Source organism: Tenebrio molitor, chromosome 2 (assembly GCF_963966145.1).
Source record: "Tenebrio molitor chromosome 2, icTenMoli1.1, whole genome shotgun sequence".
Lineage (NCBI taxonomy): Eukaryota > Metazoa > Arthropoda > Insecta > Coleoptera > Tenebrionidae > Tenebrio > Tenebrio molitor.
Genome location: NC_091047.1, coordinates 15,695,745 through 15,719,385, shown reverse-complemented (window position 1 = coordinate 15,719,385; position 23,641 = coordinate 15,695,745). Strand labels below are relative to the sequence as shown.

The 23,641-nt window shown below is 35.0% G+C and overlaps 2 long non-coding RNA genes across 2 annotated transcripts; both read right to left on the bottom strand.

The window, feature by feature from the left end:
* Positions 1 to 9,378: 9,378 nt before the first annotated feature.
* On the bottom strand, positions 9,379 to 14,519 carry LOC138122649 (uncharacterized). The gene is made up of 3 exons (XR_011156570.1): positions 13,382 to 14,519; positions 12,509 to 13,324; positions 9,379 to 11,944 (listed from the first exon to the last, which is right to left on the bottom strand). It is a non-coding gene; the product is annotated as an uncharacterized lncRNA (long non-coding RNA).
* A 5,353-nt stretch (positions 14,520 to 19,872) lies between these two features.
* Positions 19,873 to 22,008, bottom strand: LOC138122653 (uncharacterized). Its single transcript, XR_011156574.1, has 2 exons — positions 20,458 to 22,008; positions 19,873 to 20,405 (listed from the first exon to the last, which is right to left on the bottom strand). It is a non-coding gene; the product is annotated as an uncharacterized lncRNA (long non-coding RNA).
* Positions 22,009 to 23,641: the final 1,633 nt, after the last annotated feature.

Genomic DNA, 23,641 nt, shown 5'->3' with positions numbered 1-23,641 from the left:
TTAATTTACTTTAAAGTAAGTATACATGTAATGGATACTTTATTAATTACTCTTATTTCTTTATTTAGTAATCTTATTTCTCAAATACAAAATTTCCCAATACAAAATCAACAATCTCTTAACATTTTTTTGGTCACTGATCGCAAAATGTGTTTTAATTTTTTTTATTTGCGAATACTTTAAGGTCTCTTTCTTTTGCTCGTCGATAAGATAGTGAAAGTACGACGTGGTACCAATTTTATGTGAACAGAGGGATTACTACTTTACAGTACCCACACAATGAAAACTTGCCGCTTTCGTAATTTACGGCGTTTTGAGTTTACAACTTTACCCAAGATTTAAAATGAATGGACTATACCTGACTTTACCGTTACCCGGTCCTCTGTGTTTTCTACCGACTCCCTTTCTACTTTGCTTTGTTACTTTTCTAACTAAAAGTGTAAACAATTCTAGTTCTTTTCAACGATAAAGCGCTCTGTTTTTAATTTGCAATCCTCGCCCTTTAATTACAAATATGCCACAAATTTGAGAATGCTAAAAAAAGTAAATTAACCTAATGAACATTAATTTTGTTGTTCTCTCAATTTGAAACCTGCTAACATCAAATTCATTAATTCAATTTTCCCCTGATTTTAACTGGACTCCCCAAATTGTCGAACGAGTAAATTTTGCAATGTTTCTTTTCCCATAAAAACTGTTATCTTTGTGTTGTGTTCGGACAGGACGTGTCCCTGCATTTTCAAAGAAAGGTTGGCAGATTTCACTTGAGGAATGTGTTGCCGACACGGCTTCAATAAAATTGACAACTGACCAGCATTTCCGTCGCAAATGAACGGTATTTAAAATATTTCGTTGAAATTATTTTAAAATTAAAATTCTTAATTTATCGAACCTATTCGGACCGTTACAGTATCAAGGGTGTTATAAGGTTGATAACGCGCGAGGTCGGCAGAATGAAACCCGAGGGCCTCCGGCCCAAGGGGAGTACGCCAACCGAGGGTGTATCATTATAACACCCGTGGTGTCCGACTGATTTCGTGTGTTTTTGGATTGACAATGATTTGATTAATTTATATCTATCAGTCAAAATTTGGTCGTAACTAAGCAACGAAGACCTTATAACGCCCTAGAGCCTGTTATTTGAAGATAATGCCCTAGGGGATTATTTCTCTAATAATGCATCAGAAAACTGTGGCATTATAGTTTAATAACAACACAGTAGGACCTTAAAATAGTAGTTTATTTGACGAGTTCTTGTGTAAATTGGGGTTTTTGGCACGAGTGGGCCAGTTTAAAACGCGAGTGAAACGAGCGTTTTAAAGCCCCCCCGAGTGCCAAAAAACCTGAATTTACACACGAACGAGTTGAATACAACGTTTTTTTGTTCGACGAGCCCCTTAAAGACTCCAAATCGCTTAAAATAAATTAGCTTGACGTTTCATTTTGACATTTATCAAAATCCGTTCACATAGGAGAAAATTCTCAAATTCTGACAGAGTCGAACAAAAAAAATAATAACACAGTTATATTAGTTACAGATAATATGAATGAAATGAATGACATAATAACAAATAACAAAATAGTTTAACAAGATTTTTGTTACAATTTCAAAACAATTACGGAATTAAAGTCTTAATATTAACTAAATTAGATGTTCAAAATAGTGTAAGCGAATTTTAAAAAGCAAAACAGCAAAACTACGAGTGAGGGCGAGATTAATAATAATTGTGATAGCCGGTGACAGAGACACAGTTAGAGGGTGTACAGGTAACTGGGCGATAGCAGGTTTGGGCTATGAAAGCAGTGCCATCAATGTGTAAAACCTCTGGCAGATACCATGGTGTATTCCTGGGCACCGAATTGGGTTCGGTTAGGACACCTTTGATTACGGACACGGCAGGAATTGCGGTTGATCGGGCGCGTCCTTCTGGATGACAGTGGTGGCAACTAAAATGCACAGATCAAACGTTTGCTTAGGTCAAAAAGTTGTGAGCTCTCCCGGTTCCCTGGCACTGAGGGAGTATGGACGTGGGCTGTCTAAAATATCTCAAACTTTCTTCTGTAATCATTCACTTTTTTTACACAGGTGTACCAAAAAAAGATATCCTCTTTCATAATACGTCATTAAAGACGTGTTATTTAAAAAATTGAAGTGAGGTTGACTGGAGGTGGAGAAATGATGTGACAACTATACTGAGTGACGTTCCTCTGATGTGCGTTAACTCATGTTCTAAAATTTCAAATTTCTAACTTTAAACACAGCAGAGATAAAACCTCTCGAATTTTTCGCACAAACACCCCCAGTACATAGCTTGCACTCAAGAAAGAAGAAATGCTTTCAAGTGTTGTCGATAGGTACCGCTAGTAAAATGACTAGATTATTTCAGTAAAAGTTCGTAAATCTCCCGAAAGAATTTTAGCAATTAAGATTTTACAATAATAAATTTATAAATTAAAGCGTTGCGTAAACATTTTGTGTATTTTCATATACAGGGTGATTTTGAAAGTTGTGCAGATATTTTAATCACGAGTTACTGGCTTCATGTAGAACTCGGATAAAATATTTAAAAAATTCTGTCAAAAAATTCTGACATTTATTTTTTGAGCTACAATTTTTTGTAATTGCTTTTAGTTTTCTACGTTGTCCTACAACCTCGTAGGTAAAATTTTGGCACATTTTAAAAATACACCCTTGTATATCATGTTCTATAAAATGCCTTAAGAGCCTTAAGAGCGCTAGCCTCCATATTTGCTAGTTTCAGTCCATACTCAAATCATAAAAAAAGTGGCAAATGTCCTAACTCCTAAACCACAACCGCAACCTCTCAATCAGATTACCTTTGGACGACCAGTTCCTCACTGAAGAGGTCCATGCCGATGAGATCACGTAACTTATTAAAACTTTGAAAAATAGAAAAGGCCAGGGCTCCGATTATATCAAGGTCATTCTACTCAAAAGTTTGCCCCCTCTCAGCATTCAGACCCTAACAACAACTACAGCCAGGATCACAAACCATCCGCGCCAGGACTAGGACCCTCCATCACAGAACCATGACCAACAACATAACAGGGACCCAACCTCGCAACTCCCAGACCAAAACGACCTAATAAACTAAGAAGAATACATTTGCAAGAGTTTCAAATCTTTTTATGACCAAATCTGAAATAAATTTTTAAGATCCCATGACAGAAAATGCTTTTAGCTTCAGCAGCCCTCCATTTTTCTTATTCTCACTTTGTTTTATAAAATCTCATGTAACAGAAACGAAGCAAATAAAATGTATTGTATTTTTTAGAATGGACGAAAATCATTGACTTCGGGCTCTCAATCGTCCATTGACCAAACGTAAAACCTGTTACCACGTATTCGGAGCTACCCGTATCTATAAATGTGTCATAATGTAAACAGTCGGGTGAGATATTACCGCATTCATTTAAACGAAATTGGCTGCCAGCTTCGGGCTATCGACCTATTATAATACAATATGATCAACAAAAAAAAAGATAAGAGGCGACACTAGAAATCAAAATCTCTAAACCGCCAATTTTGACATTTAAGTGAACTTTATAAAAAATAGTTATTTGTATATCAAGGCCGCGAAATCATTCTTTAACGTATCGAGAGAAAAATTGTCGCCGAGGTCGCTTGCGGCCGAGACAGACAATCTCGAGGATGTTATTCTAAAGGATTTCGCGGCCAAGGTGTACACAACATTATTTTTAGTGCAACCGAAAATTTGTAATTACATATTATAAAATGAACAAGTATACTGGGTGCCCCAAAATTCGCGGAACAACGTAGTCAAAATCTTTTTTATTATTTAAAATAAATGAGATCAAAGCTGCACCTTTTGGGCCCCCATATATTCAAATCTAAGAGGAATAGAATTTTTAAATTATTTTTCTCGTTATTTTCTAACCTGAATTGACATTGCCTCATTGAGTTGTTCCGCGAATTTTGGGGCACCCAGTATAAATTTTACTTTACTGTCAATAAATATACAGAGTGACATTAGAAGTGTAACACCAAGAAATAATAGTTATTTTAAATTGATTTTTATACAACATAAATTAGTCTAACTCAACGTAAAACTGATTAAAATTTCAGCCTCTTTGCCTCTTATCTCTTAATTTTTTTTTTATGCATACCGTTTTTACCTCTTTTCGTTATTCTCCTTAAAATACTCATTCACAGTTCAGTTAAAACGTAGGTATCTGATTTTCTCTCACAATTTTTGACACCTACGGCTTTTGACAAAATGCTTAGAGTACTACTGGGAGCATGGAATTTCGGGCAGCAATTTATATGTCACTTAAAAAAACCCAATGTAGTCTAAGCTTTATTGTCATAATGACTTTAAAATTAACTGTCACAATTATGCACAATTATTTTACATTGTAGTTAATGTAATGGTTTCCAAAGTTTAATAAAAGACTGTTCAGTTTTCAGAAAATCACATCTATTATAAGCACTTGCAACTTTTCAGGATTGATGAATGCAATTTGTCAAAATGACATGTGCAAAAGTAAATATTAAAATGATGTTATTAATATGTCTAGCACCTAAATCCTATTTCACATCTTATATCAGTCAAATTTAAAGTCTCCCCCTAATGTGGCCCGACATTCTGTGCTCCCAATAGTTAGGTACTATGCCGGCCAAAAAATTTTGGCCGTCATTGTCTGTCAATTCAAAAAAAGAAATTGTAATCCGTACTTTATTGTCATCATGATTACCGTCTTGATTATGAACGTTATTTTTTGGGTGGTAAATTTCAAAACTCAAAATTGTTTTGTCATTTCTACTACACAGAACGTTTACCTCAGGTTATCTATGTACGATTGCTCTAATTTCGTTCATTCATGTCGGATTTTTGGAATATCTGAGCTTCAAACAGTTTAAATTGATTGTCAAACTGACAAGAATCGAAAGTGGGGTTACGATTCCTAAAGGTTTATTTACACTTTACTTGAATGTCAAGAAAGTGACGGCCAAAATTTTTTGGCCGCCATAGTACCTACCTACAGTTGCGGACACGGAATTTTAGACGTCAAATTTATGTCAGTTAAAAAAATGTCAATGTAAGCCACGCTTTGTTGTCATTATGATTGACGTTTGAAACTATTTGATATTTGAAAATTTATTTTTGGTATGTCAGTATGATAAAAATTACAAAAAACGAGAGGTTAGTTGCACCTAAAGCCGGTTTTACATTTTTATGTCAATGGAATGACAAATCGTCTAAGATTTCGTGTCCGCAATAGTACTATCGCGGCCAAAATACTTTGGTCGTCAATGTGACATAAATGACATTCAATTGTAAAGCAAACTTTAGGATGTTTAACCTTATTTTTTACTACTGTCAAAATTATTTTAATCTATCAGTGTCATACGGGTGGGGTAAATCCCAGCTGCGGAGGCAGGGTTCAAAAGCAAAAGATCAACATGGTCGGGGTTTAGACAACCTTCAGAAGCAAGTAAGACGATTCTATATTTATCCAAAACTGAAGGTGCCATATTTTTGACAAGAATAATTTGAAATTGTCATGTATATTGACATTAATACTTGATTTACATTTGAAGTGTCAAAAAGTGACGACCAAAGTATTTTGGCCGCGATAGTACCATGCCGCCCAAAAAATTTTAGCCTTAATTTTCTATTTCAAAAAAAAAAATTAATCCGTACTTTATTGTCATTATGATTATACCGTCTTGATTATGACTGGTACTTTTTGGGTGCTAAATTTAAAAACTCGAAATTATTTTGTTGTGTTCTACTACCTATACAGAACGTTTACCTCAGGTTATCTATGTTGTATGACTGCTCTAATTTTGTTCACTCATGTCGGATTTTTAGAATATCTGAGCTTTAAACAGTTTAAATTCTTAGGCAGAATAACAATATGCATGTCAAAATGACAAGAATTGAAAGTGGGGTTACGGTTCCTAAAGGTTTATTTACACTTTACGTGAATGTCAAGATAGTGACGGCGAAAATTTTTTGGCCGCCATAGTACTATGGCGGACAAAGAATTTCGTCCACAACTGTCATTCCACTCACGTATGCTCTAAAGTAGCCTTTAGGAAGGAATAACCTCACTTCACATGTTGACATATTCTGTCAATGTTCTTATGGGTGACAGTAATAAATTTCAAACTTTAATTTGCAAACGTCAATCATAATGACAATAAAGATTAAACTACACCCAATTTTTGTGAAATGACAGGAAACGGGTGGGCGCAATAGTACGAAGAGGTAGACAACACCACCAAGTAAGTGATTGTGACAGGGGTCGAATACCGGTAAATTGGCTTTCGCAGTGCCGCTACGGTAGTGCGAATTTCTTAAATATGGGAGGAAGAGAGACGAGGGATAAGACGAAAACCCATTGAACAACCAAGACGCACTACAGCCCGCCAGGATCGCAGGTTAACTCTCGGGTATCAGACATCAGAGACCGTTTCTCCATAAGTTGGCAGATTGGAGACCAGTGATTTGAAGAAGAGAGTGGTAGGCTTGTTAGGATGAGAACCACATACCACCACATCAGATCTTTTGGGTTGTTATCTTATCGTTCTCGTCTAGTGCATAGACATTGCTGGACATAGTCGTCAAAGATTGGAGTAGTGCAGAGAACGACAACAATGGAGGGAGGAATGGCACAATATGGTGTTCAGCGATGAATCTAGGTTCTGTTTGGGGACGCACCGCATTGTTGAAGTCATGGTATGGGGTGCTATTGGTTATGGCAGCAGGCCACCATTAGTTCTCATTCGGGACAGTATGATATCTGTGAGCTACATAAACGAAGTTCTGGAACCGTTTTTGTTGCTTTAGACAAAGGTGCAGTCCAACCCATCTGCCGAGGTAAGCGTTTGGGTGACGGGGGGCCTAGAACCATGTGCAGAATAACACCTCTGTAAAGAAGGCTCTTTGCGTCGGATACAAGGCTCCAATAAATCTGGAGGTTCCTGCTACCGAGTAACCAGAAGCCAGAAACTCGTGGCTACGAACGTGATTGCCGTCCTGGTCCTTACACATACGGCGTACTGAAATTGAACGTCGATGAGTTAAAACATTTCCACAGGGAGACCAGGAAATTAATGACTCTGAAACGGAGTTTACACCCAAAATTCTCCTTCCAGCGGGTGTCTCTCCCAAGGTGACAGGGAGGAAGAGGATTGATGAGCTTGGAGAACCTACACGATCGCGTCGTCCTAGGTGTCGCTGCTCTAGTCTTGAGAGACCGAGATCCTTTGATTCGTAAGTATAGTGTGTGCTGCCGGAGGTGTCGAACTACAACATCTTTTGTTGACTCAAGAGCTTTACAATCCTGTGCTGATCCAAAACGTCTGCTTGGAGAGCACATGAGTAAGGCATTGCACTCTGTGTTCTTCAAGCACGTTGAGAAATAAAGCCTGTCGATCGATCTCACCTATGCTTTCCTGAAAGTCCGAGGAGGAAGGCCGTTACGTGTAAAAATCGTCATTGCTCTCGAATTTGTCGTGGTGGGGTTGCCAAATTTACTGAAACCACGGATTGAGCTTTCCCGCCCTGCAGAACGGAACATGGGCGGGAAAAAAGTCGAACAGAAGGAAAAATCCTAGGGCCTAATGTTTCAGCTCCGAGCATTGCATTCGGGATACGAAGTTAGGTTAGCTATTCTGATTACTATCAGAGTCCTCGATGGTATGAAACAAGAAACAATCAATCAATTCATAAGGGAATTTTCCCTTTCTGCCGTTCCAATTTAATCTCGATGGTACACAGGATCTAAAAGGCAAATTTTCGGTTCCTCCATCTACTGTGGTGTCACGGAGTGGCATATTAAAAAATGCTGCGCCCTATATCGCCAGGGTGTGGGACGACGCAGCAGAAGGGAGACAAAATCCGGTTCACCCTGAGCAAAAAAAGAAACGAGTGTAACTTCTTAGAATTTTTGTTTATTATTTATTTTTTGCTATATACCCACTTTTTATACAACCCCACGTCGGAGTATGTTCACTGATCGAATGGTGATGGAGATGGTGCTTTTATACACTGATCGCCAAAAAAGCAGAGCACCCAGAAGGGACGATCGTACGAACGTGAAATTTTGGTGACAATTTGAGATTGGCAAAGACAATGAATGATAACAATTTCAAAAAACTCAGTATATTGGAAAGATGTTAAAAAAATAATAATGCGCGGTATCTCCTCTCAAACGAAAGCATTCATTTAAACCCCGGCGTATACTTAAAATTAAATAATCAATTTCTACTTGACGGTATTTCTTCCCAAACTCTTTGAATTTGAATTCGAAGTCAGCCAAAGTGCGTATGGGTGCTGGAAAATCTTCGACTCTTCTGCCGATCATGTCCCATACATGTTCAATCGGCGATAAATCTGGAGACCTTGCAGGCCATGGCAGTAAATTGACGTTATTCTCATTAAAAACTCTTTGTGTTACTCTTGCAATGTGTTGCCTAGCGTTGTCTTGCTGAAAAACACTGTTGTGATGCCTTTGAAGGTATGGCAACAAAATTGGCTCCAAAACTCCGTTGATGTACCGGGCCGCATTCAGGATTCCTTGAATGAAGTTTAAAAGTGACCGGCTTCCAAACTGTAATGTACCCCAAACCATAACACCAGATGTTAGACGAGAATGGCGTCGAAGTGCGAATTGCAAATTTGGCTTTTGTCCTCTAGGTCTTCTGACACGCAACCGTCTATCAGATTCGTGGCCGACCACTACCTTTTCAACACCTTTTTGAGCCTTCGAACGCCTTTTTGAGCCTTCGTTGGACCAAGCCCTCCACGCTGGAATGATTGTGCAGTCACTTCGACTCAGTCTTCTGGCAATTTCGGGAAAGGATAATCCGGCCTCATGTATTCCCACAGTTCGACCCCTGTCAAAAGGGGTTAATTGATTGTAATGATGATTACGACAAACGCGGGGTATGACAACGACACAAGTAAAGGAAATCAATGTCTAAATAAGTGTCACCTAACCATTAACTTTGCTACACACAGGACAAAAGAATGTACCTGTTAAAAGATCGAAGAAGTTCGTTGTTCATGATAAAATTTTAATCATTTATTCCTCATTTGAGGTGTATATGTTACGGTAAGAGTCCAAAAAGGGTCAATGTGCACATCTACCGGCTTATGTGTACAATGACCAGCAGAAACGGCCAATGTGCGTAAATTATCTCTTATGTGCACTTTGACCGGTAAAGGTGTATAGTGTCCTAGTACTTCTCTAAAATATTTATTCCACTATTTAGTGAACTAGAGGAGGCTTCAGCAGATTTATTCATTTTAAGTACTTAAATAAAAATGCAATTGATACCAAGATGTTGATAGGTATAATTATTAAAGGTCTGTACGATGCATGTAATTAGATATGTATGTTTATTAAAAAACAACAAAACAACAAATTAAAATAGAAAATAAACTAAACATAACATTCTAGAGATGTCCTCAATACAGCCGAAGAGCATCATCAACCGAGTCTATCGTAAGGTAAATCTTCATGTCATCAGCAAACAAGAGGTGCGGTACGTCCAGATCATCTACCAGATTGTTTATAAATATATTAAAAAACAGTGGACCCAAAACCGAACCCTGCGGAACCCCGGACTCCTGCTTAAAAGATTTAGATTCATACCCATTCATTCTCACGTAGATAAATCGAGCCCTTAAATAACTCCTTATTAGCTCCACACAAGACTGTCCGAAAAACCGAATGACTCCAATTTAATCAACAAAAGACCATTCAATCCTGTCGAAGGCCTTCGTGAAATCCGTATAAACTACATCAACTTGGGAATGGTTATCTAGTGCATCAGATAAATACTGACTGATCGATTGACTTGACGATTGATCTACAAAAAGTTAGGTTGTGTTTTTTTACTTGTCACCTTGTCATTGTCACTATGTTCAATGAGATGATTGTGAGTTTTTGAAAACTGTCGGTAAACTTGTTCATTTGTATTTGGTTCTCTAAAGTAGGAAAACGAACATGGATTTGCTATTGTAAATTAAAACGTTTTATTCTCAAATTAATACCCATGAATAATAATACCTGTTCACGTTGGATTGACATCAGTGATGCAAGTGCAGTGGCAAATGACTGACCTGTTACTATGACAACTCATATGAAAGTTAATGCTAAATGTGTGCGATTTGCACCACTGATGTTCAATCCAACGTGAACAGGTTATAAACAAAAATAAATGCCCACAGAATTCTTTCTTTTTAATATTTCACACTTTTGTTTCCTGAATATCGCAAAAATATCGAATCAGACAATCGAAATTTACTTTGTCCCATTTTATCTTGGTCAACGACTGTAAATCAGGTTTTTCAGACTTTTAATGGCATGCTTTTTCAAATAGGTTAAGTCTGACACAAGGAATGTCATTATGTCTGACGTAAGAAATGAAAAGTTGACATTTTTCTTGTCTCCATCGACTGTACAGTTGGTTCCAAAAAAAAAAACGGAAAACAAAAATTTTCCTAATGTAAATTTGATTTTGTCCATTTGTCAATTAATTGTCTACCTGTCAAATGATTTTTAAAAATGACATTGAACTTTGACCATAATTCTAACCTATCTTTGGTAAGAAGTTTTCACACTATGGAAAATTTGTAAAAAACACAAACACTTGATCTTGATCGCCCCGTACATACGTAAATGATACATTTGATAAAAATAACTTTACAGTAAAGAAATTTTTGTTTTAGAATAATTGAGTTCATAAATTTTAAAAGTTTCTAAATGCAAAATGAACTGTAAACTTTCAATATCTGTGAACTAATTGAAAATGACGAAAATAATTGCGTGTAATCAGTATACTCGCCCCGATGAATACAGACTCGTTTAGGGCTCGCGACGCGACGTAAAGTTCACCTCGTGAATAATACATTCATTATTATACGGGGTGATCAAATAGGACTGTTTAAGTTGGTAACACTGAATTGTATTTTAAATCGTATAACAGGAGTAACTTTCGGTTGTTGATGGCTTGTCGTTGTTAATGCTATACCTACGTCAGATATTTGTCAAATAAACCAACAAAACATATCCGGTTGCAGTGTTATAAATAACCGAATTAAAAAATTTTCTTAATTGTACTGCCAACTTAAACAGTCCTTCTTGATCACCCGGTATTATCATTACATTCTCGGTGAACGACACACTATAATTTGATTTTAAACGTAAACAATAATAAACTAAAATTCTCTGTTTGCTCTAAAAGGATGTAACTTCCAAAAGTCTTCTTAATATTTTTGCTCGTAGTCATAACTCTTATAATAATTATTTGATCATAAGTTAATCATAAGTGAAACTTATTTATTTATTACGCTAACTACAGCTTAAGCCTATTTAATATAAGAAATTAACATTGTAGCCGTATCCACTTTCCGCTTAAAAGAAAAACTTAAATTACAAACTTCATTTTAACTTCATTTTAACTAATAATAACAGTTTACACTTACTGAAAGTCATTGAGGTACATGTTCCTCGCTAGCACTTTAAACTGTGATTGTGGAAGCATCAAATTTTCAAAAGTCCAGGAGTTCCCTATTTTTGATAACCTGGACACCGGCGAATTTACTCCATAGGATGTTCTATTGAATGGAATGACAAACGGACCTCTTGATCTTAAACTTGTACAATTTTCGTACAGGCTAATTTTACTTCCTAATTCAGGGCAGTCGACCAGACCATTCAATATCCCATGCAAAAAACTTACGTACGCATAAATTCTGTGTGACTCCAGTGAGCTAAGATGCAATGTGTTCTAACATCGTACCATTAATTTCGTAACTATATAATATTTTAGTTCTAGATCTTCCGAAACTTATAACTTTACATTTTGTGGCATTGAGGTCCATTTCATTTTTAGTACACCACGTCTCTAATCCCTTCGAATCATTTTGAAGGGATTCAGCGTCTGAAACAGTAAATAAAAGTGAATAAAACGGTAAATTTTTTTCGTTACATAACTAAAGCGAATGGTCCACCATTCCCCTTTTTATACAAAAAGAATCTAGTTAAATTGATTTTGATTTGAAATATGTATCGGGTATCTATTTATTAAATTTTGTATAAAGTTGAGAATAATCTAACAACCCGCCGTAAATAGTGATTATGGTGGATGCGCCGGTTTAGAAAAAGTTCCACTAATTATGATATATATAACGTCCCCCTTAATAATGACGCTAATTTTGATAAAATATGGTGAAAATTTTATCACGGCTTAAATAAAGAACGAAATAATTGACCTTGATCATAAATCGAGGATTAGTTTCAAGAGAACTGAATCGATAAAATCATGTCTACTACATTTTCTTTCATTTAATTAAAAATTGTTTTTATATGTTACCATTTGTTATAATTACATGGAGAAAAATTCCTACACCGACTTAGTGAATTAATTTATTTCTATCTAAGTACATAGCTAAGAAATGTTTACACGAATTATGACAATGGTGTTGAAATTAATATTAATATTTACACAGAGCTAAAGATTCCTGATAAAGAACTGAGAATCATTACTTCACAAGGTGCAACACAATTATCTTTAAGGAGCAAATAATGTAAGCAACGACGAAAGCCTAACTAGTTTTAATGAAATGTTCACAAAAATTATATATAACAATGTACTCAAAAAACAAATAAGGTATTTTAATGTAATTATTTGTCGACTAATTGTTGGAATTATTACTAAGATGATTACGTTCCTATGTTAACACTGATGAAATTTAAAATTATTTATCTCATATAATACCATACCAAAAAATATCTTAACAAATAAATTCTCCTTGCAAATCGAAACTCTATCTATTCACTATTGCAATTTTGAGATTTTTTTTGTTTCGACTGTAATTGAACTTTACATTAAGTTATCACATTTCCTATTATGATTTTTTAAACATATCTTTATAATAACTAGTTTAACTATCCAAACAATTTAGTTGAGGTAGGAAGGTCTCTAAATTAACCCAATTTTCATAATTCTTGATATTTGTTTGTGACTTAAAAAATTAACGTATGTAAATAGTCTACCTTAAAGTATAGCAATATAATTGCCCCACTACAGGTGTTAATGATAAGGAGTGACGTCATAATGGTTATATATACATGCGGAGCTACGTGTCAAGTACCCACAGGTGCTACTCCCACGAAGACGAAACTTCACGTGGTGTTAACCCAAAACGACAGATAATGGCGGCGCAAGTGGTATGTAGGTAGATTATAATATTTTACTTCTTTACAATAACGTATTAATTTCTTCCTTGGGTTAGATAGTTTTGGTGCAATCCACTCCCTCCTAAAAATATCATTGATCATTGAAAAGTTATTTCAGTTTTATGTTATCATCATTCACCTCTAATAATTTTCAATTGAACTTAATATCAAACGTATTATTTATGTTACTGCTTAAATATTTGCATTACTTTTATAAAATTGAAACAAATATTTATCCAATTGTCGTGAAGAGCACTTGGTAATTTTTTCGCAACATGCAAGTAAAAATGAAAATAAACCACAACATGCTAATTGTAATAATGAAAATGACATTCTTTTGTGCAATCAAATACAAACACAAACTTTCTCAATAAGATTTGCGTTTTAAATGAGCCTCGAACTGAGAGTTTTAAAAGATTATTGGCAATAAATCTATTGAAACATCAGTCATAAACCGCGGTTAATAATAAGGAGTTTCTAAGCGTGTTTTTGTTCAGAGTGTGTTAATACATCAGTTTTGTAAAGTCCCAAGAAATATTTCACTACAAAAGTTAATTTTTGAGAATTATGTCGATGCGAATTTGTTATAAAAATGTCCATAATAATGAGGTTAAAAGTAAGTAATTCTTATCAAATGCAAACACTGATAGTGTTATCACATCTATTGTGGAAAAATATTCCCGTTGCTATATTCTATTACTTGTTTTTGTAAAATAGAGCAGGTATATATTATACACATATGTACTCGGATATCTGTTTATGTAATTAGTTACCACACTACCCTTATTGTTAGATGTACGAGTATACCTATACCATTTGCTTGCGACTATAGACAACGGACATATAGTAATAAATAACAATATTAAAACTTATTATTACTTATATTGAAGTACATATTTGTAGTTTTGCCCGTACTCTGATAAGTATCAGAAATGATTAATTTCCCCCCTATTTTTTGCTTGCAATAATGATGACACACGTTTCATACTATGATAAAATATTTGCACTGACTGAAATAATTCCATGAATTTGTTAACATATTGTCTCATGTATAACATTTTTATAATGTTTTAATTACTTTATTGCTCTATTGTTGCAACAACACCAAACATCTTCAAGATAAGCACATTAGTTTCTTCAATAAATAATCTGTTATCTTGAGTAAATATTTGAATGAACGTAGGCACCAACACTAACTATGAACTTTTTTATCTGGTACATATATATTTATAACTTAATAAAAATAGTTTAAACAGCTTCCATTATTTTTCGTAAGAAGACAGAATGGTTTTGTTGAGCTGATTTAAACAAATTTTGTATAATTGTGACGCTCAGTAGTTTAAAACAGGTCTTGGTGTTAACAGAAAGAACAAACATTGTTGGATACAGGTGAAAATAGGTAGCAATTATGCTGGTAGAGAAGACTAACCGGAATTAGCATAGAAACTACGGGCTCCCACAACATTCAGGATATTATGTGGTGTTGTATTTCTGATAAATTTAATTTTCATTTTTTGATCAATGAAGTATTTGTGTATTGTGTTTCAGGCTACTTCTAGACACTTTACAAAAAATATTGAGCAATTCGAAAATGAAGAGAGCTATCCGTCGACAGTATATATTTTACACTGTCATGGAGTTGCTCTCTTTATGAACGGATTCAGATACAACGAGGAATAAGGTCTGACCTACTTTCTGGAAGTTCGCTTTTAGGTCTGTCAAATTGTTTTTTGCATGTGTAATAGTACAAAGTAGGAAAATATTAATTGCAGGCAATGTATATCTATTTCTGTTGGTTGAAAAAAAGTATTTCCTATGTAAAATTTTCAGTGTTTAAATAGTCGTCAATATTGATTATTGTTGTTCTTATTTTACATATTTAAATTTTTTAAATTCTTCTATTCGACTTTACTAGTGCAAACCGTTTTTTCTTACAAATTTCGTAAAGAAATTCTTTTGTAGAACGAAATATTTTTCTCTTTGATGCATTCATAACATTATCAGTTTTTTTAATTTTTAAACTTACGAGTACATTTATACTTATAATTTCATATTGTATTTTTTGTTGTAATATTATAGGTAAATAATTTATTTTTGTAACTTGTTCGAGAAGACTTAAAAGAATTGCAGAAAATATTATCATGTAGGAATCTCTTTAGAAATATTTCCTGAATTTTATACAGGGTGTTTCTGATATACGTGTGTTAATTTTAACCAGTGAAAGAACTCGCCAATTTATGAAACTTTTCTTTATAACATTTTGTAAAATTCGTGACAGTATTCCAAGATTTTTTGCCCCACAATTTTTACCAAACGAGTCGTTTTGTGTGATTAACTAGTTTCTATTTTTTGTAACCATGAGAATCTAAATTTTGAGTATTTATTTGATTGGAAAGTAGCAAGTAATGTGTATGCAACTTGGCATGGACTCGGCCAAGTACTTGCACTTCCCGAGCTGTGTCGGAAGATGGTCCCGAGTCAAAGGAGCACGAGTCAAGTATTTCCATAATATGCGCTCTACATTACGCGGGCTTTGCGATGTAGCACGTCAGCGAAAAAATCCAGTTTCGATGAGATTATTAAAACTGGGAGTGGTGACAGACATTGTGTTTGTGATTAAAAATTGTATCAACTGTGCAGTGTATCTAATTAACGTAATTGTAAATAATGGAGTGGAGCAATACAATGACTTTAAATTTCTTGGACATTTATTAGAAGGAGCCTGTCATTTGGGATCCATCACACAAGCTGCATAAAAATCGAAACGAAATGTTTGATGCTTGGAAACGCATACAAAATGAGTTTTCATCAGATGTGAGCATTTTGACAACTAATTGTCTTCCAACTTGCACTTCCCGACCAACTTAAACTTCAAAAGTAAAGCGCGTAATCTGTACGTCTTTACTTGAACTTGCACAAGTACTTGCCAAGTTTAGTTCAAGTCAAGTCACTCGCCAAGTAGCACGTAGTGAGTAGCCGACTTAACGTTGCCACACTTCATAGCTTCAGTGCTTGATTTCAGTGTTGTCCGTAATCCGTAAATAAACTCCGAACGTGGAGTCGTGTAAAAAAGTAGATGTAGGTGTAATAAAAAATAAATGATAATTTACAGAAATAGTGTTTTTAAAGGAATTATTAATACTTAATAAAATTTCCTTTATAAAATAACAACATTTTTCTCGTAATTTTGGATTGGGTTATCAATCGATGCGAACATTCTGCGATACGATATCTGCGACAATATCAATATCAATGACTGTTACCTATTTACGTATATTTTTACACGAGAAAAGCAATGCAGCACACGGTTTAGAGAAATTTCCCAACAGGCCAGAAAACTAACTGACAAAAGGTGATCTATTACCATTTACAATTCAATTGACTAGTTATGTTATGTGCACCTATTCTGAATGTACTTTTAAAAAGTAGTGTTTATACCGGTGAATCACTGTTTCATCTCGTATACTGCTTGGCATAAAAATAGGAACACCTAAAAGGCGTTTACCGATTTCAGTGAATTTTTCGCATGTGTTTATTATCCGTTCACCTGACATCCGCACTGTTAGTGTCATTTTTTATCCAAACTGGTCGAATGTACAGTCGCGAGCAATAAATTTTGGTCATCAAGGTCATTCTTTGACGCAATAAAAAATGCTCCATTGTAAAACAGTCGTAAATATCATAACCTACCATCATGTTGTATGACATTAATTGTCATTTTTTTCTCAATTTTTTGACACTTTGTTGACGTGGGGATAATCAGGCAGGGAAATTTTTTAAATTTGTGACAATCTAACCAAATTTTGAAATGACATTGACGACCAAAATTTATTGCTCGCGACAGTACTATCGCGGCCAAAATACTTTGGTCGTCACTTTTTGACACTTCAAATGTAAATAAAGTATTAATTAATCTACGCTTTAAAAAACCACAACAATTTACGGTTTCCAACGCCTTCCCAGCCCAGGATTTCATTTGAACGCACGATACTTCTCCAATGTGGCAACATTATTGTACGTAAATTACCAAGTTAGCATAATAGGGATTTTAAATATTACCAACAGCTTGTCAGCCTGACAGTACGGATGTCAAGTGAACGGATAATTATGTAAATGAAATAAAATGATATGTAATTAAAATAACGAATTAAAAACATGTCAAATTAAAACGTTATTCAATAATGAGCGGCTACATCACAATTTTTTATGCAGTCGTTTAGTCTGTGACGGATGTTTGAAATGAGATGACCCTATGATGTCTTGTGGAAAATTAAATTACTGAGTCGAATGCCCACACATTTTTAATTCATAAATTATAAATGTTGGCGTTCTCCACGTACTCGTCTCACCCTCATACGTCTCAAATTTAACGACAGATATACTGGGTGCACCAAAATTCGCGGAACAACTCAGTGGGGCAATGTTAACTCATGAAAATCATAAGAAATATAATAAATAAATTCTATATCTTTTAGATTTGAAGATATGAGAGCTCAAAAGGTATAGCTTTGATCTTATTTATTTCAAATAACGGATGTTTTTTAAAATTTGCAGTCGAAGTTGACGTCGAAGAGTCGATTGTAAATGGATAACGGATCAAGGATCAGCTGTTTAAATCTTACGCTTTTACACCAGTGGGGCGTTTTCAATCGCCTCTCCAACGCCAACTTTGATGCCAAATTTAAAAAAAAAAAAACCTTTATTAAAAAACATTTTGACTATTTGTTTTTTACTAGTCAATGCTATAATAATAATTCTGAACGATTGTAATCAGATTTGCAATTATTTACTTCATTATTTTCATTATTTCGACTATTTCCAAGAAGTGATTTTCTGTCGGTTTTACCTCAAATCACGTATGGCAACATGGCTTTGATTTTTCTTTCTTATTTCCATGGATAGGTACAACAAAATAGTTATTAAGGTATCAAGGGTGTTATAAGGTTGATAACGCGCGAAGTCGGCAGAATGAAACCCGAGGGCTTCCGGCCACCCGTAGTGCCTTCAACGTTTTAGTGCTTATTCACAATGGACATAAGACATAAGAAATACATAAGAGATACCTAAAAATTTGGGCAATTGGAAAGTAATTTATGTGTCCATATAACTCGAATATGATTCTTCATGCCTTTTTGTACTATGGCGGACAATAAATTTAGGCCGGCCTGTCATTGAGTTGACATCAAAATGTGAAGCTGGCATTATGTTCAACTAACCCCATTTTCGATTTTTGTCATTCTTGTCATCGTGACAGCGATAATCAAAATTAAAATTGGGAAAAGTAGCGTGCACCAGAGAGAAGTGCTACTACAAATCAGTTATGCTAGTGCGTCATGATCTGTAAGTTACGAAAAAGGCGAAGGAAACGCCAAAAAGCTTGAAAACCTTCAGTTTGACAAACTGACACATCAGTCATAATGACAATAAATGGTCGCTTGCATTGACTTTTTTGAAATGTCAGAAATTTGCCGGCCTAAATTTATTGTACGCCATAGTACACAAGAATAATGTTCACTGACCTCACTTCTCATAAGTTACGTAAAAATTAATAGTATATCCACTGCATGTATCATGAATTTCTTATGCCTTATGTCAAGCTTACATGTCCATTGTGAATAAGCACTAATGTCCGACTAGTTTCGTGTGTTTTTGGATTGACAATGATTTTATTAATTTATACCAATCAGTCAAAATTTGGTCGTAACTAAGCAACAACGAGCTTATAACGCCTTACAGCTTGTTATTTGAAGATAATGCCCTAGGAGATTATGTCTCTATAGTATTGCCGTTATAACTTTTTATCTGCTCCGCCCACTAAAATTGACCAATCAGAATCAAAGCCAGATTCAATCTGTACAACTTTTCATCACATTTGCCACGTAAAAAAGTTAAGGTTAGAATTTTGCTGTCAAGTCCACAATTATTGTTTTAGGTTCTAAAAAATAAAATGTCATTAAGACAATTCGAATGTCAGAAATTTTTACTGTGTAAATCAGATCGTCTTAACAACCTATTTGATTGGTAACTAAGAAAATGAAATGGGCGGGGCAGATAAAATGTTACGTTGTCCTTAGTATAATAACGTATCAGAAATCTGTGTCATTATCGTTCAATAACAACACAGTCGGACATTAATGAAATATTTGAAGACTATTGGGATATATAGAATATTTTTTAATGTTGCCAGATTTAGTCTCTATCTTTTACAAAAAAGATTTTTTTTTAAACATTTACCTGATATTTTAATGACAACTTAACAACGTACCTACTGCTAAGCTGTTCCCCGAATTTTTGGGCATCCTGTATACAGGTGTCTCAGAACTCGCTCCCCAGAGAAAACTGACCAATGCCGACGACAATTTAGATCTCAAGAATGCAAGCGAAGACAAATTAATGGCTTGCATGACAGAGTTATGAGACGTTTAAGATGCACCAATTCCAGAAAGGGAACTCCAGGTGTTATGTAAATAGAATGGGTTGCTAAGCGTATATAATCACACTGTCAGGATGACATTCCTGCCAAAGCGTCAAAACATCAACATGTTAGGTTAAGGTGGATGTCATTCAAGATGTCACACTCGCCATCAATCATGTGAATCTATTTTCATTTTTTTTAAATAAAACAACAAATGGCGGTTTTGAAAAGAACCTTTTTTATTCTAATGCACGTGAACAGGAGAAAAGGTATAACATAAGCCAAAAGTGTTCATGAAACGAAAAATAAATACAGTGAGAGCAAGTGGTCAAAGTGGCCCCCATTCTTTGCAAGCATAACCATGCCAATCGCAAAAGACAAAAGTTTAGAATTCGTAACCATTTCAGAAGTAATTGTAGCAAAAGTTTCCTGAACGCGACCCCTGAGTTGTTCTTCTGTAGCAATAGGATTCCTGTATACAATATTTTTAATATGGCTCCAAAGAAAGAAACCCAGATGATTTAATTCGGGGGACCACGCAGGCCAGTGTCGTGGACCGCCACGACCTATCCATCGATGGGGATACTGTTTCATCCAACATTTCTCGAACTTATCGACTGATGGTGGTGGTGCGCCAGTGTGTTGAAACCTGAAAAAAAGTGGAACATCTTGAAGCAAATTGGGAAGTAGTTCTGCGTTCAAAAATTCTGCGTAAATGTCTCCCGTTCACCGCGCAGGAAATTCAAACCTAAAAAGAGAAAGTTATATGACATGTAAACTAATTTCTATTGAAAACATACCATACGATTCCCTAATAGACCAGCTCACAAATTTATAGAAAATCGTTCTTGAAATGCTCTTGAAAATAGAGCATCTAAAATTGCCTCCTCGTTCTTAACGGTGCGTACAGTCCTCCTGGTAGCATCACCAATCTCCTTGCTGTTTGGTAAAATTTAATCTATCTCGACTGTTTGTGCGATTACACTGAGAATCGTTTTGTGATCGGGATTATTCCTGCCTCTCTAGCACTCCGTCCACATTTTCCGTAAATTATCAACATTTCCACATAATCAGTTGCAGAATACATCATGAAAGAGCACGGTTGAGCACGACGGCGGTACTAAAGCGATTTGAAGGGATTTGAATGAAATTTTGACACTGCCGTTTCTCAAAAGTTTCATAGCCGGTCAGTTTATTGAAAACGTAATAAAATATGCAACCTAGCAACAATTACGGAAAATACACCTGGATGGCTTAAAACGCTTTGATTGGTCGAATTAAAATGTTCTTTTCTTGAATACCGTTCAAGCTAGAAAACAATTTCTTTGAGATTATTTATTTGTCTTTTTATGAAGATTTCTGCTCTTTTCTCTGCGAAGCGAGTTCTGGAACACCTGTATATGGCTGTATGAACGAAGTCCAAAAACTTCTTAATTTGTGAAAATCAAATGCCTTGGAAATTCTACGTTGTAACCTCTCAGACAATAATTTCCAATGTCCCGAGCCGAGTAGTGAAAAATGTGTCCCTCAAAACCGCAATTTTTAGAGGATGTTCTACACGTGCTGTAGTTCTCTGAGAACGACCAGATATGGGAAGACGACTAGTGGAACCCTTCTCAGACCACTTAGTTTTTATAATCTTTTATTAATAAAATAGTTTTCTCGTTGAAACATGACATTATACAGAGTTAACATAAAGTTTGGAACAAAATTCATAGTAGCGTTATGTGATGTTTTTTGGAAAATCGCTCGGACAGGTCGATTTTATTTTGAAAAATGCCATCCTGTGACGTACAACTTGTTTAAATGACGTCATTGGTTTTTGCGCAATGACGTCATCACCAATTTTTTTAATGGCAACCCCTACTTTTTTCATCTCTTTCTGATAGACCTTCCTACTACCTTCCTAAACGATGAATGAAAAAAATTGGTACCTTACATAACAATTTTTTTGAGAAAATGGCAAATTTTATTTAAAAAAATTAATTTAATTTTTAATGTAAAAATTTTAACTAACCTCAAACAAATACAAACAGCCATCTAAGATTAACAATAAAGTTTAACGCAAATGTTGAAATTATTCCCTGCCAACCATTTGGCACTTACCGACACTTTGTACACTGCGCTCAATAATGTCAGGCCTTTTCGTTCCATTTTAGAGCGAATTCGCTGCATAAATCTTCTAAATTGTTTGGTCGATTAAAATAAACCTTCTGTTTTAAATAAACCCATACAAAAAAAATGCATTAAAAATTAATTTAAATTTTTGAAATCAAAATTGCCATTTTCTCAAAAAAATTGTTATGTAAGGTACCAATTTTTTTCATTCGTCGTTTAGATAGTAGAAGGGTCTATCAAAAAGAGAAGAAAAAAGTGAGGGTTGTCATTTACAAAAATAGGTGATGACGTCATTGCACAAAAAGCAGTGACGTCATTTAAACAAGTTGCACGTCACAGGATGGCATTTTTCAAATAATGGCGGAGCGACACTGCAGTCACGTGATATTCCCATATATAATTGATTTCATATAAATGTTCATCAAGTGAGCTGTGCATTTGTAAAAGCACTTTTAATTTAGTTACATTACAAAAGTCACATTTATGAAGGCCAACCTCAATACTCCAATAAATATTTACTTGGTAAAAATACAAAGACAAAAACAAATAAGAATTACTTTAATTTAATCAGTAAAAAGACGTAACATTGCTTTTGAAATCAGCAATGTTAAAATGGACAAAAACTGAAAAAATAGTCAAATCGGGTTCGCGCAGAGCAAGCAACTTTGAAAGTCAAAGTCACTAGCTTTAGCTTTAATACCAACAGAAAATCAAATTTTCATGGCTTGCTTAGATGCACATTTATATGAAATTGAGTATGATCATAAAGTTATATGGATATTCCCCATATTTTATGAACGGGACCTTAGCACAGAATAGAATCAATCAGAAGACAAACTCTCTTGGGCGGGAAAAGTCCGCGCATCTAAGCCGCGCACATGAAGCGGCCATAAGTTCAGAGTAGAAGTCAGTAGCGTATCATAACCGCGGTTGACGCAATTGGTTTTCTACCAGTGGTGGCGATACATGAATAATATTAAGATGAGTAAGCTCAAAGGTGGCATGGTTTGTACGGCAAAAAAATGTGAAAACAAAGCCTGTAGGTACTTTCATTAACTTTTGAACGTAATTTTTCTGTCACATAAAAAAATACTCTAAATTATGCTTTACTGAAATTGTCACATATGGATGACAAAATATTACGTTGTTAAGTATTATTTATTTATTTTCTATTTTTTATTAATAATTAAAACCTCGTTCTATTCCATTTGTGTGATTCTTGATACTTCTTGAATTTAATTAATTATATTCATATTCGACTCCGTACTTTGTAACATTTCCGGAAAAACTTTTTTATAAGCTCCTATCACAATAATATCCCGAGTGCATGTCAAATTGTCGATAATTTAGTTTTCTCGAGTGCGCGAAGCGCACGAGAGGAAATTATGAGACAATTTTACATGCATGTCAAATTGTCGATAATTCAATTTTCTCGAGTGCGCGAAGCGCACGAGAGGAAATTATGAGACAATTTTACATGCACGAGAGGAATTTGGGCAGACTATTTCCTGAGAAAAATTTACATGGTAAGCACAAATAAACGTAATTTTGTGTGTCGTTGACAGTCATGAGTCATGACATTTGCACTGAACTGGTATCTAAGGTAATTTGTTGACGACCGTTTTGCTCTAGTGCAAATTATCATATATAATATACCAAGGGACAGATATATTGCCGGAAATTTTTTCGAGCAGTCCTCACACACGAGTGTTTGTAGCAAGAAAATTACACGAGGGCGTCAGCCCGAGGGTAATTTTGAGCGACAAACACGAGTGTTGGACTGCAAGAAAAAATTTATGGCGATATATATCTGTCCCGAGGTATATTCGGAAGAGAATCGCCCGAAAATTTTTTTCCCTAGGTCAA